The 9466-nt window shown below is 38.1% G+C and overlaps 1 long non-coding RNA gene across 1 annotated transcript; it reads right to left on the reverse strand.

Moving 5' to 3' along the window:
- Positions 1 to 3346: 3346 nt before the first annotated feature.
- LOC119879408 lies at positions 3347 to 9083 on the reverse strand. The gene is made up of 3 exons (XR_005387492.1): positions 9021 to 9083; positions 4891 to 4968; positions 3347 to 3496 (listed from the first exon to the last, which is right to left on the reverse strand). It is a non-coding gene; the product is annotated as an uncharacterized LOC119879408 (long non-coding RNA).
- Between the last annotated feature and the right edge of the window lie 383 nt (positions 9084 to 9466).

Raw genomic sequence — 9466 nt, forward strand, 5'->3', positions numbered from 1 at the left:
TTGCCAACATACAGAATAACATTTTAAAATCCAGCATAAAGTTTAATGACCATTTTAACTACATTTTGAATGCTTTATTTAGTTTATTCAATTTCACATAATGCTTCTCTGCATTGAAAACCTCTTTTCTTTACAATCTCTGCTAACTTCTATTTCTCTAAAATAAATTCCAAATTATTTAGCTTCATATTCAAGATCCTTCAACATCCAGACCCCATCTATCTTGCAACATTGCTATATAGAACCTTCATTTCATTCAAATTTGTTTTTTGATATTAAATCAGCAAATAACCACAATGAGGTACCACTTCACACGCATTAGTGTGACTACTGTTGGTAAAACAGAAAGTAACCAGTGTTGATGAGGAAGTGAGAAAATTGGAAATAGTGAGCATGTGAAGTGGCGCAGCTGCTGTAGAAAAAGTATGGCAGTTCTTCAAAAATTAAAAGTGGAATTACTGTATGAGCCAGCAGTTTCACTTCTGGATGATATATATCCAAAAGAATTGAAAGCAGAGTCTCAAAGAGACATTTGTATGCCTGTGTTCATAGCATCTTTATTTACAACAGCCAAAAGGTGGAAGCAACTCCCATCTATTTACAGGTGAATGAATAAACAAAACATGGTTTTTACAAATAATCAAATGTTACTAATCCTTTAAAAGGGGGATGATGACACCCTCTATAATGGATGAACCTTGAAGATATTATGTTATCACAAAAACACAAGCACTGCATCACTCCCCTCCCAGGAGACACCTAGCATAGTCAAATTCATAGAGGCAGAAAATAGCATAGTGGTTCCAGGAGCTGAGGGAAGGTGGGGATGGGGAGTTGTTTGATGGGTACCGAGTTTTAGCTTCACAAGATGAAAAATTTTGAAGTTCTGTGTCACGATGTCAATGTACTTAAAACCACTTACCCATACACTTTAAATAGTTGAGATGGTTAACTTTATCTCATGCATTTTTTACCACCATTTTAAAAAATTAAGTGAATAGATAATTTTTTAATGTTCCAATAATAATAATAATAATAATAATAATATTCCTATATCTAAAGCAAGTCCTTAGAAAGTGGTTTCCGGGATCCCTGGGTGGCGCAGCGGTTTGGCGCCTGCCTTTGGCCCGGGGCGTGATCCTGAAGACCCAGGATCGAATCCCACATAGGGCTCCCGGGGCATGGAGCCTGCTTCTCCCTCTGCCTGTGTCTCTGCCTCTCTCTCTCTCTCTCTGTGACTATCATAAATAAATAAAAATGTTTGAAAGTGGTTTCCAGTCACTGTGTTGTACACCTAAAATTAATGTGTCAACTATACTTCAGTAAAATAAAATATAAAAATTAAAAATTAGGGGATCCCTGGGTGGCTCAGCGGTTTAGCACCTGCCTTAGCCCAGGGCCTGATCCTGCAGTCCCAGGATCGAGTCCCACATCAGGCTCCCTGCATGGAGCCTGCTTCTCCCTCTGCCTGTGTCTCTGTCTCTGTCTCTGTCTCTCTCTCTCTCTGTCCCTGATGAATAAATAAATAAAATCTTAAAAAAAATTAGGGACACCTACGTGGTTCAGCAGTTGGGCATCTACCTTTGGCTCAAGGTGTGACCCTGGGATCCTGGGATCGAGTCCCACATCGGGCTCCCTGCATGGAGCCTGCTTCTCCCTCTGCCTGTGTCTCTGCCTTTCTCTCTGTGTCTCTTATGAATAAATAACTAAAATATTAAAAAATAAATATGAAAATTAAAAATTAAATACCAAAGGGATGGCTACTAAAATTAGTATGGCAGTTATATAATGTATTGAAAAGTCAGAGATTTCTTGTCTCTTGCTGTTTTAAGGATCTTCTCTTTATCTTTGGAATTTGCAAGCTTAACTATTAAATGTCGAGGTGTTGAATGGTTTTTATTGAATTTGGGGGGGGGATCTGTCTATCTCTTTGATCTGAATTCCTGTTTCCCTTCCCAGATTAGGAAAGTTTTCAGCTATGATTTGTTCAAATACATATCCTGGACCTCTGTCCCTTTCGGCGCCCTCAGGAACCCCAATTAAACGTAGGTTTTTCTTCCTCAGGCTGTCATTTATTTCCCTTAATCTATCCTCATGGTCTTTTATTTCTCTTTTTTCCTCAGTTTCCCTCTTTGCCATCAAATTGTCTTCTATGTCACTCACTCGTTCTTCCCCCTCATTCACCCTCGTCGTTAGGACTTCTAGTTTGGATTGCATCTCATTCAATTGATTTTTAATTTCTGCCTGATTAGATCTAAAGTCTGCAGTCTTGAAGTCTCTTGAGTACTTTATGCTTTTTTCTAGAGCCACCAGTATCTTTATAATAGTGCTTCTGAATTGGCTTTCTGACATTGAATTATAATCCAAATCATGTAACTCTGTGGGAGAGAGAGAGGACTGTTTCTGATTCTTTCTTTTGAGGTGAGGTTTTCCTTCTAGTCATTTTTCTGAGTGCAGAGTGGCCAAAAACAAGTTGTATTGGGAAAAGGAGAAAAAGAGGAGAGAAAGAAGAAAAAGAAAAAGAAAAAAAAAGAAAAGAAAAGAGAAAAAGAGAAGAAAAGAAATAAAGGGAAAAAAGGGTGGGGGGCAGCAAACAAATCAAAAAGAAAAAAAACACGGGGGAGTATCTTCTGATTCTGTATACTTTAAGTCCCTTGACTTCCCCTGGAACGTGGCCATCTAGCTGGTCTTCTGGGGGAGCGGCCTGTTGTGCTGATTTTCAGGTATTAGCACTTGGGGGAGCTGCTGTGTCACCTGCCTGGTGCAGGGCTCAGTGGGGATGTTTACCCCGTGAGGCCCCAGGAGGGACAAGTGCAGTGGGCAGAGGCCAGCTCTGGAGCCCTGGAGTCAGCTCCCGCAGTAACTAGGGAGCTCTGCGTCTGCAGGGCCTGGATGCTCCGGGCGGGGCTGCTGATCTGCTTATCTCGGGGCAGGAGCGTCCTTGCTGTCCTGGGCTCTCCTGGCCTCTGCCTGTCCTGGGGGGAGGCCAGATCCTGGGCTGTGTACCCGGCGCCCTGTGCTCCTGGGCCTGCGCTGTTGGAATTGCGATCCTGGCCCCGCAGCCCCCTCTCCGCAGAGCCGCCTGAGCCACCTCCGCGCTGCTCCCAGGTCCAGCCGTGCGCGTGCTGCAGCCCTTGGGGAGCTCGGCGCACTCTCCCCGGGGCGCAGGTGTCTGTTAGTGTCCCAGGGAGCCTGAGGGCATCCCCGCCCTCCTGGGGTCCTGCTCCAACTCCCTGCGAGCCCTTTCCGCCCGGGAAGGTTGGTGCAGCTTCTGCTTCTCCGGGACGGGGCTCTCCTGTCCTGGGGACACTCGCCCGGGCCTCAGCCCGGCTCCTCGTGGGGCCCCGCCCCCCTGGAGGCCTTTGTTTCTTTATTTCGTTTTTCCCGTCTTCCTACCTTGATAGAAGCGTGAACTCTTCTCACTGTAGCATTCCAGCTGTTCTCTCTTTAAAGCTCAGGCCGCATTCGTAGATTATCAGGATGATTTGAAGCTTATCTAGGTAATTTGGTGGGGACAGGTGACGTGGGGACCCTACTCTTCTGCCATCTTGCCCCTCCTCAATCCTCATAAAGTTTCTATGATTAAGCATGGTAATGTACATAATTTAACAGTAAGTATGCAGTGCTAGCTGTTATTACCATTATTATTATTATAATTATTACTGAAGGATTCTTAATTCCTAAAACATTTAATTACAATAAATTCATGACCTTATATTGAAACTTAAACTGAGGTGTGTATGACACACAATAGATATATATAATGTTTCACTTTTGGGCAAATTTTTAAAACATCTGTACTAACATTCTAATGCTCTAATGAATGCTGTATTTACAACCGCAAGACAAGAAAATAGATGCCAATCTGTTCAACAGACTTCATCATTCTTCAACAGATATTTTATTGTATAAATTTTGGGTTTTTGTTGAGTGTGGTTTGGGGCAAATCATAAGATGGGTAAAGGAAATAAAGAACTAAAATTCATTTTTAAATGCTCATTTGCTTAAAGTAATTACCGCACTAATATGCTTTAAGTCTTAGATTAAAAATACATGCTTTAACTCTTAAAAGTATAAATGTACTTATTTATGTCTCTGGGCAATTTATACCTCCTGCATTCTCATTACAGAGGTGACAATGTTCTGATCTCTTATGTGTATTTCCAGACATATTTTAGGCATATATAAACAAATGCATTTTCCTTCCTTTTCACACAAATGCAAGCATACAAAACACTCTTACCTTCTCTCATCTTTTTTTTTCACCAAAAGCTGTATAGTGTGTTGGTGTCTATATCAGCACTTAGTAAGCTTGTAAACTCTATGACTTATACAGCTTCACTGGATGGATATATCTAACCAATGTCATCAGACCACAGCTCATGGACAGTTTCGTTAACAGCTGTAACTTCTTGTTATAAACGTACTGAATAAATAGTATGTCCAATTTAAATCAGTTAGTATGTATGTAGTATACTGGATGATAATTCCAAGGAAAGGAATTGGTAGGTCAAGGATAATGCATGGTAATTAATTTTTAAAAGAAATTTTTCATTTATTTTTGAATATTAATACAGGCATGTAGCACATAACTCAAAAGGAAAAAAATGAATGGTAAAAATAAGACTCTCTCATACCATTTTCCTATATTCATCCAGTTTGTTGGACTGGAGATAATCAGGCTTACCCGCTTTATGTCTAAATATCCTTCCAGAGACAGGTAATGTGTACATGTGTACGGAGAAGAATCCCTATTTTTCAGGCAAGTGTTGTTTTCTGTAGCATAAAAGCTTATGACATCAGAAGACTCTTGCCTAGATGTTTGTTTAAACAGAGATACTGGGCTCGAGGGTAACCGTTCACCCAGGATTGCACATCATGTGGCCTTACCATTCAGTCTCAGCCATCGTAGTCCTTATCAGGAAAAGTGATGCTTCCTGGGAATCTCACTATAGGGCACCGTTTTCCCTGAATGAAGAAGGGATAGTGATGAATTCTGTACCTCCTCACCAAGGATTTTCAAACCTCCTGCCATCCGCCTCTATGCTTGGCATGCAACGTGCATTCTGGGATTCCTCTTCACCATAATTAGAGACATTACTTTCACTACTCCTCTAAATCTTTTATTTCATGTGTCTTGGCCACCCTCTTTCTTAGTTCTGTGTCTAGTGTGTTACATCTCCTAGTAGCTTCCTAAAGAAACGTTAAGGGGGTGGCTATTTTTTTAAGTCATGTACGTTAGCACATCTCTTTAGCTAATTCTCTCAGCTGATTTTTCTGGATATAGACTTCCGAAGCAGTTTTTCAGCTTTCTGATTGCCAATGTTGCTAATGAAAAATTCAGACATTCTGATTCTTCATTCTTTGTTTATGAAATCTTTGTCACTCTCCCCCCCCCCCTGGCAACTTCTGGGATCTTCTTTTTTTGCCTCTACTGTCCTAAAATATCAGAATGCATTACTGGTCTGGCTCACCCATCCTACTGGGTACTTGGAAGGTCCTGTTAATCTGGAATTCGATTCTCTTTAATACTAGTAAATGGTCTTAAATTATATTGCATCATATAATATTCCATTTGTTAAATTATGTTATACATGTTTATTGTGTATAATACATACAGTGATGATGTATGTAGTTTATACTAAATGTGATGTGACATTTATAAGTCAGCATGTAAGTTATTATTATTTTTTTTCAAAATGAACAAGAGTACTATTAAAGAGTGTTTGCAGTCAGTTCAGGAAATCACATATATGCTACTTGCAGAAGAGTTACACCCACAGTAATGATGTCCTCTAAACAATATATTTTTTATTTTCAAAATATTTTGGCAACAAATGACTAAATTTGACACACCATATTTTATCATTCATCTCTCACACACATACATACAGATACATATCTATAATATTCTACTACTCTATCGCAGAGACTATTCTAGAAATATAATTATTGGTAGGTAACAATATTTTTAAATGAATTAATTCAAGTTCCAAATGTCAAAGTTCACTAACACCTTATTCTTAAAACAGAAATTTATATTGTTTTCTTAAATATTTTACAATCATTTCTGATGTTAAATAAGATAGCTTTTGCTTTTCTATGCTCAAAAATATATAGGGTTATATATAACCTGGATTTAATATACTAATGCAGATTTATAAAATCATAGCATATAATAGCTATGGCCTATAATAAATGTGTAAATATTCATTTTGGATTTTCAGCCCATTATTTCCCCAGATCATCTACCTTCTTACCATAACAAAATTGTTCAGTGTACAAATATTAAGGAATTTATGTGATATTATCAATAAGAACGTTCCATCAAGTGCCATACCCCACTGAGGAGTAGAAGTAGACCTCCACTAATAATCTCCCTTTATTGGACAAAATGTCATCATTATATTACATCTCATTATATTTGAAACATATATTTAATTTTCATTTTTAAAAAGCTTAAACACAATTGTACTACATTTCTTTCTTTCTTTATTACTGTTGCTTTTCATTATTGAAATAATTTGAGAACTAGCATTGGCATTATGCTAAATTATCATTCAAGATTTGTGTTGTTTTGCTTTGTTTTCAGCATGCAGTGACCTGGAGTTCAGGGAATTGGCAAACAGATTGCGGGACTGGTTCAAGGACCTTCATGAAAATGGAAGCCAAAACAAGATGACAAAAGCATTACTGAGGCCTGAGAGAAGCAGTAAGATTTCTAAATATGACATGTGCCATTGTCTTTGACATGGAACTTTATTTCCAATGAATCACTTAGATCAAAACACATATTCCAAAATTTATTCTTTGCTAGGTGCTGAACAAAAATCAGAACATTGCTATTACTTCCAAGCACACTCATAGTATTTTGCAAGGAAATAAAACGTGACAACTCTGATTGGTTAAAAAAAAAGACATATCCCCTCAGAGACGACATTAACTTCCAGTTGAAGTGAAAGAATAAGAATATTTTTCAGTTTTGATAGCAGTGGTAAAGAATAAAAACACTAGAGATAAAGGTAAGATTGTTCGAGTGCTTGAGATTTTTACAGACACAATTAGTCCCCCCTCCACACACACAGGCCACCCTTTACGTGATGACTCTGCAGGCATTTCTACTTTTCTACCAAAAAGCCAGTAGACAAGAGTTCTTTCAACAACAGAGTGCAAATCAAATTCATTTTTAAAAGAAGAAAATAAGCTATATGAAGATTATATGAATCTTTTATCATCTGTATAATTTCCTCAGTGTTTTCTAATTCCTTAGAAGTAGGAAATGGTGATTGAAGTAAAGCACTTGTTATGAAAATTGTATGAACTTTAATTCTATATTTTTCATTTATAGAAATGTTATTACACATTTAATACATGTAAAAGAAAGATATTGAAATATGAGCTTAATCTGAGGAGGCTTCAAAGATTGAATATTTGCTCTGAAATATAAGAAGAGGTGGTGGGGCAATAATTAGAAGCAGCATCTTTTAGTTGACCAAGTCCCAAGTGTGCCCCCTTCTTTGCTCATTGTGACATGACCCATTCACTCTACTTTGCAATCCTCAAATAGCACTTTCTTTTTTTATTATATTTTATTTACTTATTCCTGAGAGACACACAGAGAGAGGCAGAGACACAGGCAGAGGGAGAAGCAGGCTCCATGCAGGGAGCCCGATGCGGGACTCGATTCCAGGACCCCAGGGGTCACGCCCTGAGCCACAGACAGACGCCCAACCACTGTGCTACCCAGGGGTCCCCTCAATAGCACTTTCTAACAAAATCACCTCATAGATGGTCATGGTTATCCATTCGCTATGGTCTCCAAATACCTCACTTTTTTTTGTCTTCTCATCCAGGGATTTTCTAAAATCCCAACCTTTTGTATTTATGAATCTGATATATGTTCTTAACTAATTTAATAGTTCTTTTTAACTAAACTAATTCAGCTACCACTGATAGACATGATAATTATCTTTGAACATGTGATGACGATGTATATATGTTTCTTCTCATGAACTTCAGAAAGAGATTATAGTATTCCCCTACCCTGTAGGAGTGTTTCTCAGGTGTGTCTCAGGTGTGTCTTTGGAATCATTGATTACATTTATACCAGATGCTAATTTTTTGGATACCTTGAGTATAGGTAAAATGACTAACCTTACTTAATAGAAACAACAGAGTATGTTTGTCTCTGCATTCATAAAGCAAACACATCTGGGGTCGCGTAAAAGTTTGTTCCAGACCCTTACATATCGATCTTTAAAAATTAATGTCTACACCTACCCTACCAATTCTCAGACTTGAATATTTGTATTTCTTGATCTCAAATTTCTCCTTTAAACTTAAGACTAGTGATCTCTCCCATATTTGGAGGTGGATAGAAGGAGAGCTCCTGGAACACTCAGCACAGTGCCTGGTTAATTGTACACAGTCATAAATACCATTTTCCTTTCCGGCTTCTTGTTTCAAGAAATGAGGCACTCTTGATATAGTGGGTTATTTACAAGAAACTTGTAGGTAGCTGAATATCTTTGGAAAGTAAATGAAAAACTGGACATAGGATTATTTTTACTACTTGAAATGGTCAGAGGCCAACTAGGAGTAAGAGATGAAATCCATTCAGAGATAAGACAAATCACTAGAAGAAAAATGGAGGATTGCCTCAATTCCTCAGAATTGGACATCATCTGAGTGTATTCTTTCCTGACTCAAATCATACTTAATTTGTGAACCAACCCACGATATTATTTCTATTTCCTTCATATTTTTATTTTTCCTTCACAGCATTTCTCAGTATCTACTGCAGTAGTAATCTACATGTTTATTTGGATTCTCTCTCTCCCTCTCTCTCTCTCTCCCCTCCCCCTCTCTCTTTCACACACACACACACACACTAGATGACAGAAATCTTTACTGACCATCGTACTATAGGAGTAGAGTGGTTTGGTACATAGCACTGCTAAATAAAAACAAATACTAGTATTAATGGAAGAAACAAAGAAACCATCAAAATGCTGCATTACCTGGATGTACCACAATTTAATCAGCTTTCCTCTTAAGAATGTTTATTGTTTCCATTATTTTCTCCATGACGACCAATTCTGCAGCTGATTGTTATGCTTTTATTTCTAAGAAAGATTCCAAGAAGTGCAAGTGATGGGTCAACATGTGCATGCAGTTCAAATGCTAAATGATAATAGATGTTGCAGGTTGCTTTGCAAAACAAAAAATCTTAAGGTATTTCTAAGATTAGGGTAACTCACAACATGGGAGTTACCTTTTGTCTTCATCCCTGGCAGCAAAAATATTAACCATTCTTTTTAACGTTTCCATTCTGGTGAGCATGCTGTTATAGTTCATTATTAATCCCATTTGCATTCCCTTGATTAGTAGTGAATTTGAACATAAAATATTAGTGGAGGAGAACTTTCATACAGCAAAACGATATAAAATGACTCATTCAGCTCAG

Source organism: Canis lupus, unplaced genomic scaffold (assembly GCF_011100685.1).
Source record: "Canis lupus familiaris isolate Mischka breed German Shepherd unplaced genomic scaffold, alternate assembly UU_Cfam_GSD_1.0 chrUn_S748H911, whole genome shotgun sequence".
Taxonomy (NCBI): Eukaryota; Metazoa; Chordata; class Mammalia; order Carnivora; family Canidae; genus Canis; species Canis lupus.